The sequence below is a fragment of the Salvelinus alpinus genome, chromosome 4 (assembly GCF_045679555.1).
Source record: "Salvelinus alpinus chromosome 4, SLU_Salpinus.1, whole genome shotgun sequence".
NCBI lineage: Eukaryota > Metazoa > Chordata > Actinopteri > Salmoniformes > Salmonidae > Salvelinus > Salvelinus alpinus.
In genome coordinates, this window is record NC_092089.1 from 65,404,130 (window position 1) to 65,416,562 (window position 12,433).

Consider the following 12,433-nt stretch of genomic DNA (forward strand, 5'->3'; position numbering starts at 1 on the left):
CCCAGCCAGGGCCACCCGATCGAACATCTCTGGAGAGACCTGAAAATAGCTGTGCAGAGACGCTCCCCATCCAACCTAACAGAGCTTGAGAGGATCTGCAGAAAAGAATGGGAGAAACTCCCCAAATACAGGTGTGCCAAGCTTGTATCATCATACCCAAGAAGACTCGAGGCTGTAATGACTGCCAAAAGTACTTCAACAAAGTACTGAGTAAAGGGTCTGAATACTTATGTAAATGTCATGTTTCAGTTTTGCTTTGTCATTATGGGCTATTGATGAGGAACAAAATGATTTTATCAATTTTAGAAGAAGGCTGTAATGTAACAAAATGTGGGAAAAGTCAAGGGGTCTGAACACTTTCCAAATGCACTGTATATACCTCACTGTATAGTCTGTAGGTAGGTAAACAGGATGGGGCCAGTAACTCCTGTAAAAGTCAGCTTTATAGATGCACTATACAGAAATCGTTCCGCCATTTCCTGGTTGCTAAAATGCTAATAGTGTGCCTAATTTCAATTTATGTGACAAAACAAGCAAGTATTGTGTACATAATAATTGTACCATCTAAACTGCTGTGAAATATAATTTCCATAAACAAAAATATTGTATTTTAAGGTGTTTGAAGCTGGTGTACAAAACGGAAAATTAAAAACTGGAAGCATAGAAATAGTGCACATGGAACCAATCTACTTCTTCTTAGACTTGCTTTCAATGAGAATGACAGTATAAGGGCGCAAGGCGAGACCCAGATGCAGACACGGGAGGCAGATGGTTTGAGTCTTGATATGTATTAAACAATCCAAAAGGGGCAGGCAAGAGAATGGTCGTGGACAGGCAAAAGGTCAAAACCAGTTCAGAGTCCTGGGGCTACAGAGTGGCAGGCAGGCTCGAGGTCAGGGCAGGCAGAATGGTCAGGCAGGCGGGTACAGAGACCAGAAAACAGGAAAGGGTCAAAAACCGGGAGGACTAGCAAAAAGAGAATAGAAGCAGGAGTACGGGAAAACACGCTGGTTGACTTGAAAAACATACCAGACGAACTGCTACAGAGAGACAGGAAACACAGGGATAAATACACCAGGGATAATAAGCGACACCTGGAGGGGGTGGAGACAATCACAAGACAGGTGAAACAGATCAGGGTGTGACAGACAGATCTATAACTCACATTTCTATGTGAATTTTGTTGGGTCGCCCAAAACATTACATATTACAGCTTTAAAAGTGAATCTACCGGCCTTATGTGGTATTCAGTCACGAAGATGCACAACGGGGGGAAAAAACACATGCATGCACACGTGCACACACACACATGCAAACACAGCTCTCCAACCCAAAGATGAACAGTCCTATTTCCATGGCAACTAAGGTTGTCTCGGGTGTGCTTTTCCCAGTACACAGAAATACTATTTATTTTATATATTCAGTGCTCTTATTCAACTTTCCCTCTAATATTTGTCTGACCTCCAAGGGTCTTGCCCAATAATACCTTGTGTGTGTGACAGTAAACCTGACACCCTCTCTCTGGTGTAGTTTGGATTGTCCCCCATGAGATGTCGATGAGTGTCATTTCCTGTCAAGAACTCGTATATACCTCCTGCGCCTCGACCTGTTGCTTCGGCCTGTTGTTTCCGAAGTTTTACTTTGTTGTATAAAAAAAAAAAAAAAAAAAAATCTTAAAGGTTTGTGTCAACACCTGCTACCAACTAGCCAGCTAGCTAGCTAGCTAGGTTGCAATGGAGCACGCTTCGCTTGGAATAGCGAACAAATGTTTCCAGCACTGTAGAAGCTATGTTTATTATGCTCTTGTCCAATGAGTTCCAATGCGGCAATTGTTTGCTAGAGGAGGAGTACAGAATGAAGTGGCTATACTTAGCAAACAAAGCTCACGTCTGCGCGAACTTACGGGGAAAACGCAAATTGGAACTTTCTCATTCTTTACTCCTATGGCTGGACGCCACTCGGGCCTGTTTCCCCTCCTTGTCATCTCTAACTATCTGAATGCTCTGTGCTTCCTGGAACTTGCCAGCCAAGGAAGTCTTCTCCATCTGCTTCTCTTTCTCCATCTTGGAGAAAGTAGATGGAGAACAGCAGGAAGGTTGTTCCAATTAGCTCTGGTCCCATGTCACAAGTCGCGGAAACCAAACGCAGCGGCTTGCTGCTAAGTGGACAGGAGTGACTGCGAGAGGTTCTGAGCAGATTGACATAAGGAATAGCTTTACTGCACTGGTGCCTGATCTACCTGCACCTCCATCGCTGGGATTGCCTGTGTCTGTGACGGCGGTGCTGACTCCAACTACGCGGACTCCAACTACGCTGACTCCAACTACGCTGACTCCAACTACGCTGACTCCAACTACGCTGACTCCAACTACGCGGACTCCAACTACGCGGACTCCAACTACGCGGACTCCAACTACGCGGACTCCAACTACGCGGACTCCAACTACGCTGACTCCAACTACGCGGACTCCAACTACGCGGACTCCAACTACGCGGACTCCAACTACGCGGACTCCAACTACGCGGACTCCAACTACGCGGACTCCAACTACGCGGACTCCAACTACGCGGACTCCAACTACGCTGACTCCAACTACGCGGACTCCAACTACGCGGACTCCAACTACGCGGACTCCAACTACGCGGACTCCATCTACGCTGACTCCAACGACCCTGACTCCAGCAATGGCTTCGTCGTGGAGTTCGGCTCTTATCCCTCTCCCTGGATCTGACTGCTGTGGGAGGTCTAAACATATCGCCAGGAGCAGCGGGCGTACGCTATCCTGCTTTACGTGGGCCCGTGAAAAGGTTCAACGAATTGTGTAAGGGGTAGGAATGGGCGGATTTCTCCATTCCCTTCTCCAGCCATCGTATTGGGCACTTCAACAGTGAGAAATGTTTCAGTCACTGTGGCAAAAACGCTGTGCTGTCCAGGAGCACAAGTACAAGACATCAATAAGCTGCGCTAAAACATTTGAAACCAGTATTAGGAAATTGAGTCTATCATAGTTCATGTGGGATTCAATGACATTATGGGACAGCCCAGAACAGCTGAAGATGGATTTTAAAGAATTGATTGCGTCACTGCTTGACACCAACAAATGCCCCATAATATCTGGCCCTCTACCCTCCCTAAATCATGGCATTGAACGTTCCCGCAGACTTGTATAACCTCCATAACTGGATATGAAACTATTGCAGCTCTGTGGGTGTAACATTTATTCACAATTCTTATACCTTCTGGAAACAAATATCATTTTATAAGGAGGATGGGATCCACCCAAATCATTTGTGTTCCTGGATCCTTTCACAGAATTATAAGGCTGCTTTGAGACAATGACTTATCAATGACCCAAGCCCAGCTCAGTTAATCCCTACCATTGTGTCGCTGAGTTGTCATAATGCTACAGCAAATTTACATTATCCTAGGGGTGTTGGAAGACACAATGTAAATAACCTAATTTATGTCCCTCTAGCTGCCATGAATGCCTCTGCTGATCCCACAGCTATTGTATGCAGTAATCATGTGCCTATGAACCAGCTCACCCTGCATTAACATAAATAACACCAGCATGTCTACTTCTGCTAAGTTTCCCAGTAAAGCAATGAAAACAATCAAGCATCCCAGAAAAGTGCTAAAAATAGCCCACGTTAACATATGTAGCCTAAGAAACAAGGTTCATGAAGTCATTAACTTGTTAGTAACAGATGACATTCATATTCTGACTATCTCTGAAACTCACTTAGATAATACCTTTGACGATACAGTGGTAGCAATACATGGTTATAACATCTACATAAAATACAGAAATGCCAATGGGGGCGGTGTTGCGGTCTATATTAAGAACCACATTCCTGTAAAGCTTAGAGAGGATCTCATGTTAAGTACTGTTGAAGTAATATGGCTACATGTTCCATCTGCCTCACCTAAAGCCCATTCTTGTGGGAAGCTGCTATAGATGCACTCTACACACACGTACATTGTAATATTGTTGAATGGTGGTATTATACATTTTGTATTGTAGATATGTAGTGGTGTAATAATTGGACCCCTGGAAGAGTAGTTGCTGCCTTGGCAGCAGCTAAAGGGGATCCCTAGTTAATACAAATCTCTTCATCCATCGGTAAACTCTATTCCCTGAGGTTTGGTAAACATTCAGTACTCTTCTGCCCTGATACCTAGCCTACCAGACGACACTCAATCAACAAATACTTTTCGAGAAATGAGATACAGTTGAAGTCGGAAGTTTACAAACACTTAGGTTGGAGTCATTAAAACTCATTTTTCAACCACTCCACAAATTTGTTGTTAACAAACTGTAGTTTTGGCAAGTCGGTTACGACATCTACTTTGTGCATGACACAAGTACATTTTTCCAACAATTGTTTACAGACAGATTATTTCACTTATAATTCACTGTATCACAATTCCAGTGGGTCAGAAGTTTACATACACAAAGTTGGCTGTGCCTTTAAACAGCTTGGAAAATTCCAGAAAATTATGTCATGGCTTTAGAAGCTTCTGATAGGCTAATTGACATAATTTGAGTCAATTGGAGGTGTACCTGTGGATGTATTTCAAGGCCTACTTTCAAACTCAGTGCTTCTTTGCTTGACATCATGGGAAAATGAAAAGAAATCAGCCAAGACCTCAGAAAAATTATTGTAGACCTCCACAAGTCTGGTTCATCCTTGGGAGCAATTTCCAAATGCCTGAAGGTGCCACGTTCATCTGTACAAACAATAGTAAGCAAGTATAAACACCATGGGACCACGCAGCCGTCATACCGCTCAGGAAGGAGACGCGTTTTGTCTCCTATAGATGAACGTACATTGGTGCGAAAAGTGCAAATCAATCCCAGAACAACAGCAAGGGCCCTGGTGAAGATGCTGGGGGAAACAGATACAATAGTATCTATATCCATAGTACAAAGAGTACTATATCAACATAACCTGAAAGGCTGCTCAGCAAGGAAGAAGCCACTGCTCCAAAACCGCCATAAAAAAAAGCCAGACTATGGCTTGCAACTGCACATGGGGACAAAGATTGTGCTTTTTGAAGAAATGTCCTGTGGTCTGATGAAACAAAAATAGAACTGTTTGGCCATAATGACCATCGTTATGTTTGGAGGAAAAAGGGGGAGGCTTGCAAGCCGAAGAACACCATCCCAACCGTGAAGCACGGGGGTGGCAGGATCATGTTGTGCGGGTGTTTTGCTGCAGGAGGGACTGGTGCACTTCACAAAATAGATGACATCATGAGGTAGGAAAATTATGTGGATACATTGAAGCAACATCTCAAAACATCAGTTAGGAAGTTAAAGTTTGGTCGCAAATGGGTCTTCCAAATGGACAATGACCCCAAGCATACTTCCAAAGTTGTGGCAAAATGGTTTAAAGACAATAAAGTCAAGGTATTGGAGTGGCCATCACAAAGCCCTGACCTCAATCCTATAGAAAATGTGTGGGCAGAACTGAAAAAGCATTTGTGAGCAAGGAGGCCTACAAGCCTGACTCAGTTACACCAGCTCTGTCAGGAGGAATGGGCCAAAATTCACCCAACTTATTGTGGGACGCTTGTGGAAGGCTACCCAAAACTTTTGACCCAAGTTAAACAATTTGAAGGCAATGCTGCCAAATACTAATTGAGTGTATGTAAACTTCTGACCCACTGGGAATGTGATGAAAGAAATAAAAGCTGAACGAAATAATTCTCTCTACTATTATTCTGACATTTCACATTCTTAAAATAAAGTGGTGATCCTAACTGACCTAAAACAGGGAATTTTTACTAGGATTAAATGTCAGGAATTGTGAAAAACTGAGTTTAAATGTATTTGGCTAAGGTGTATGTAAACTTCCGACTTCAACTGTATCGGCGTCCAGGTATTGGAGGTTATTTATAAAACTGTGTGTGTGTTTGAGTGTGCGTGTTTGTGCATGCGTGCGTGCATGCATGCATGAGTATGTGTGCATTTGTGTGCTTGTGTGAAAGGGTTGGATGTGTGGAGAGTCAGTGCAGTCTTTAACGTGCAAATAGAGGTCTACGGTGCAGGTCTTAGCAGGTATGCAGCTACACATATTAGAGAGCAATAAGAGTGACCACACACACATTGACACAGAGATGTATATGTCCATACACTTACAAAGCATTAACTCCTTGACCTCCCGAGTGGTGCAGCGGTCTAAGGTAATGCGGCGTCACTACAGCTTGGGGTTCGATCCCAGGCTGTGTCACAACCGGCCGTGACCGGGAGTCCCATACGGCGACTCAGAATTGGCCCAGCGTCATCCGGGTTAGGGGAGGGTTTGGCCGGTGGGGCTTTACTTGGCTCATCGCATTCTAGCGACTCCTTGTGGTGGGCCGGGCACCTGCAAGCTGACGACGGTCGTCAGTTTAACGGTGTTTCCTCCGACACATTGGTGTGGCTGGCTTCCGGGTTAAGCGAGGGGCTGTTAAGAAGCGCGGCTTGGCAGGTCATGTTTCGGAGGACGCATGACTCTACCTTTGCCTCTTCCGAGCCTGTTGGGGAGTAACAGCGATGAAACAAGACTAAAATTGGGGAGAAAAAGTTGGTAAAAACATTAACTCCTTGTCTGTTTTTCAGAACAGACTGCTCCTCTGCAGGGTCATTAGTTGTTCTCACTCCTCTCTATCCCTCCCTCTCTCCTTCCTCCTCCCCCTCTCTCAGGTACTTGTAGCATTGTCTCTCTCTCTCTGTGTGTGTGTGTGTGTGTGTGTGTGTGTGTGTGTGTGTGTGTGTGTGTGTGTGTGTGTGTGTGTGTGTGTGTGTGTGTGTGTGTGTGTGTGTGTGTGTGTGTGTGTGTGTGTGTGTGTGTGTGAGAGAGAGAGACCAGGTGACACTGGAAGCAGTTCAACAGCGTGTAATTAGCTGTGTACTTATCTCTTCTCTTCCTCTCCCTGCTTGATCCCCAGCCCCCCTACAGCCTACCATCCACCCCACCAACCAGTGACCCAGCCAAAACCACCCTCTAATCAACAACAGGCACAGAGCAGACACTTACCATGCTCTGTTATTCACCTCTGCTACTTGTTTGTGTTCTTTAAAGAGAAGGCCATGTGGTGCAGTGGGGTACATGCTAACGAGGCAGCTCTGGTCCCTTTGCCTCATGGCTCACTGGAGCGAATGTAACGGATGTGAAATGGCTAGCTAGTTAGCGGTGGTGCGCGACTAAAGTTATACTGTTACACGAACACCTGCGCATCCCTCCGTCCCCGTCCCGTCCCGACACCGACTTCTGGTATTACGCAGCAGTTTTAGGAAGCCAAAATGGCATCCTAAGCAGAATATCTTATAAGACACTGGGTCCTTCTTGTATTGATTTTGCGCTGTAAACAAACTGGTCCATGGTCAGTGTTGATGTTAGGAGGTTAATGGAAAGGGTGAGAGCAAGGAGAGCTGACCTGAGATCAGCCCTGATGGGAGATGGCTGGCATCTTGTATGGCTTGACTCAGCAAAACATATGTCTGAAGAAAGAAAAGAGCACAATCCACTCTGCTTTTACCAATCATGTCAAGTTGGGACAGAGACATTTCTATGCATTCAATAATAAATTGAGCCTTAGAACCAAATATTCTGGAGTGGATGTGATTTCCATAAGAGCACTGTGGTGAAGGGAAAACAATTATCTCGTAGAAACAGAATTTTTTTTTTTTTTTTTTTCAAGTGTCATGTTCCGGAGTCTTTTCATTTGGAGATGTGTTCCTTGTCTGATTGTTGTGGATGTGAATGGCTCTGGCTCTGGAACAGATGAAAATAAAACAGTATTTCATATTTCTGAGAGGATAGTCAAGTGACTAATTGTACAGAGCCCTCATTCAGCCAGGGCTTTTGATGTACAATACACTGAAGGAAAATCATCATTTGCCCAGTAATTTCCAGCGGAGGTGAAAAGAGGAGGCAGAGGGAAGAAAAGGAAGATAATTATGAAAATTGAGAGGGGGAGTCATTTGCATACCGAAACCGTTGTTTGCGTGTATCTTGACTGCAGTCAGACAAGAACCATCAGAGAAGAGAAGGAGCCAATGCAGCATGTTTGAAGCCATGTAACCACTAACAGAGGACCTGCCACTGATCCCCTACATTACCCCTGCTATCAGACTAGACATTCAAAATCAGTTTCCAGATATTACAGACAGAGCAAGACAACACGAACATCCATCTTTTAATGGAAAAGGGCGTGTTTGGACTGAGGTTACCAATGAAACAATGTTAAGTGTGTGAATCAATTCAAACTCAGCAAATGAAGAATGCTTTATTTTTTAATTTATTTAAATTACAAGTAACTGGATGGACTCAAAAGGGTCATGTGTGTGTCAAGTATTTTATCAAAGCAGCTGTGTCTGTGTCTGTGTCTGTGTCTGGCTGTTACCAGCCTTTGTGTTTTGGGTCTGGTCTGGGTGCTCTAGGTTGGCGGCAGGGACACTCAGTTCTGATGGAGGTAAGCTGTATTACGGCTGAAGGGGACTAAGGGCTTTGTGTTTACAACACACATTGAGAGGCCTGATCATGCATACTCTACAGCAGTAGTCCCCAAACTTTTTTGGGCTTCGGGACACACCAATTCAGGTGTCTTTTGCGTCCCGACCCGCGATAATGTTTGAACGGTGAAAAAACATACACAGACCAAAGCATAAGTAGAAAATACAATCTTGGCAGTGGAGAGAACATTTTTCCATTTTAATGCGGCAGTCAGCAGTTGAAACAATAACAAAGTGTTTTCCCTGCTACCTGTTTATGTAAAAAGCTGAGGTCTTTGTCCCCAATTTCACATACAGCGCTATGGAAGCAAGGACTCAAACTTTTTTAATCTATATAGTGTTTGTTTAGATTTACTTTGCTTACAAACATTGCGGTACGTCAGTTGAACTAAGCTCATGATGCATTTATAAGTTTTATTCTTTAAGAATCAATGGGTGCACATCATTAATTTATAAGTCCAAACAATGTATGTAGCTACTACAGATTGCTCCTTTCAAGCTAATTCTACACATTTTGTCATGGAGCTCAAATAAATGTTGCAATTTTTTCTGCAATTCAATACATTTTGCCATGGAGCTGAGAAAAGAATGTGCCGTTTTTAAGCAAATTTTCTGCAATTCTACGCATTTTGACATGGCTAATGCTTATGCTATTAACATTCTAACAAAATCAATGGGGGCCTGATTGTCTAGCTTTAATTTTGTTGATTGTAAGTTCTCAAAGACTTTAGGCTATTATTAAAAAATATATGTAGGGCCATTATCTTTTTTAAATACTTTTCATTTGGTTTAAGTTGTTGAAGTTTACATTGAAAGCGTTTTTTTCCATCCCAAATTTAAATAAATTAAAATGCCATCCCGCAATCCACCTGGACCCATGCCGGGACGCACAGTTTGGGAACCATTGCTCTACAGTATGTCCCCCACCCACGCACCTCTGTCCCTGGCCTGTCAGCTTTATCCCTGGCCTGTCTGTAGGACAGTAATAGGGCTATGAGAAGACATTCCTTTCTCCTCTATTAAGTGACTGTAGTGACCTGAATGTGAGTCTTGAAATTATGTTGCTGCCCTCCCATGATGTAATACCCATCCAATTATAGAAACATACAGAGACACTCGTATCTCTCAGACATATCCTCTGGCTCCAGTGGTATTATTTCATTTTGGGGGAAATTGTTATTGAAAATAGTGTGCTTAGGTTGAGTTCACACCGTTTACATTTAGGAGAAGTGTATCTACTGTAACACTAAAACACCTGAATCCAGTTTAGAGTGGGAGAACGTTACAGTATTTGAGGAAAGTCAAAACATTGAATGAGGCATATGAGGGATTATATCACAGAGTCAAAGTCGACCTTCCTTCAAAACACACTGCATGGCACTGCGGCGCTCCAGTGAGCGGCACCCAGCGGCGGGAAGGGGGTGGATGTGTGTGCTGCGTACCTAATCCCTGTCGACTCGTCCTCAGCCCCCGCTGGGGACGATTATGTCTCATCGCAAAAAGCACTCCTGCACAATCACACTGGCCTCTCTATCTCTCTCTCTCTCTCAGGACTGTCTCAAAACCTCTCTGTTCCCTTGTAAAATATTTTACAAGACAGAGACAAAAACACTTTTCATATGTATTGTGAACGTGATCCCTTGCTGATCCATCAATTGACGTTTGTCTTTCTTTCTTTCTTGGATACATGTGTTGATAAGAAAGAGCCATAGAAAGAGAGAGAGAGACAATGAGAGAGCCGAGTGTGTCTGAGAGAGAGAGAGAGTAGAAAGAGAGAGAGTCCCTCAGATTGGCGCGGTCCCTAATGAAGCCTACTTCCGTACTGCTGGGTGAGAATTCTAATGCAGGGTTGATAATCAAAAATGCATTGTCAGGGGTTACCAGCTAATGAGCAGAGCTGTATAATGAACACAATTATCTATGGAGCAAGGCATCTTTGAACACCTATATATTTATTTATATATTTAGTTATCTCATGGTTGCCCCTCTCTGTGTCCACGCAAGCCGCTTGTCGACCTCATGTCAGGAGACGGGATCGGAATTTCGCAAATACGGGTGAGACTGTCACCCAGAGGAATGTAAAGAGATCGAGTTGGACAGCGGAGCACTGGGAAAGTGGGTCATTCTCATTGGGTGCTGAGCAGAGGGGGGGGATGGAAGAGCGTGTGGTGAGTCTGTAGCAGAGTAGGCCTACAGAGAAAGAGTGTCACTCGAGAAAAGCTATTATAATCTCTTGACTCGTCACAATTACTTGGATGTTTTCCCTTCCATATATGTAAACATGACTCACGGCTATATCTGTGTACAGCTGCGACGAGGAGATTTAACCAAGGACTGGGGTCTTAACGCCTCTTAGCATTTCATATGTTTTGGTTTCTGTTGCATAGCAGTGCAGTGCATAACAAGGTGATCATATTTCACATAGCTGTCCACAGGTCTTTTGAAATGCAGTGGGCTAGGTCCTTTATATAAAGGAATTTGACATAATTATGTAGATCATACTCTACCACTACCTCTTATGTCCTCTTACTTGGGAGTATAATAGATGGAAGCACTAAATAGGATTCCGTTTCACATGTATGCCTTCCATGTAGTTTAAATGAATACATTAGGGAGAGGAGAGAAGGAAAGGAAGCTATTGAAGATGAAATTACACCACACCAAGGTTACACCACACCATGTTTGGTCGTTGTTTTGTTTTGGGGTTGTTTCTGTTAGTTTGTGTTTATAATATATAATATATTTGTGTTTATAATATTTGGCTCCAGTGACATTAGTTATATGCAGTACCAGTGAAATATTTGGACACACCTACTCTTTCAATTTTTACTATTTTCTACATTGTAGAATAATAGTGAAGACATCAAAACTATGAAATAACACATATGGAATCTTGTAGTAACCAAAAAAGTGTGAAACAAATCAAAATATAGTTAATATTTGAGATTCTTCAAAGTAGCCACCCTTTGCCTTGATGACAGCCTTGCACACTCTTGGCATTCTCTCAACCAGCTTCATGAGTCACCTGGAAAGTATTTGAATTAACAAGTGTGCCTAGAAATCCTAAATGGATGACGTTGAGAGATAGATGGGAGGGGTTGAATGGAGCTGAAGGGTGGGAATAATAACAAGACAACAAATGTAAAACATACAGGGTCTGTAAAATGGATATAGGTTCAGAACGTTGGTGAAATAGCACAGTTACAAATAGAAATCAAACTGGATGGACATCAGAAATAGAGGAAGGACTAAAAACAAACAAAATATAACTATTGTCAAATATATTGTGTCTGTAAAAGGTGTATAAGATATATAAACTGAAGGTAGAAGCTTAAGTGTTATTGTTTATTAGTTTACTCCAATTGGGGGAAGGGTGGTAGGGTTTGCGGGGAATAATAAAGGTATATTCTAAATAAGTATGTATGTCTATATAGGTATGTGTATGTATATATGTGTACATGTATGCATGCGTGTATGTATATGGATATATTTATGGGGGACTGGAAATGACGCAGACAATTACATTGATGGAAGCAACATTCTTTCCGCAATATTAAGCTGATCCACCCCTAAGGAGAAAAAAAAATAGTTAATTTGTGGAATTTCTGCCAAGAATAGCTCAAATAAGCAAAGAGAAACGACAGTCCATCATTACTTTAAGACATGAAGGTCAGTCAATTTGGAACATTTCAAGAAGTTTCTTCAAGTGCAGTCGCAAAAACCATCAAGCACTATGATGAAACTGGCTCTCATGAGGACCGCCACAGGAAAGGAAGACCCAGAGTTACCTCTGCTGCAGAGGATGAGTTCATTAGTTACCAGCCTCAGAAATTGCAGCCCAAATAAATGCTTCACAGAGTTCAAGCCACAGACACATCTGAACATCAACTGTTCAGAGGAGACTGCGTGACTCAGGCCTTCATGGTTGA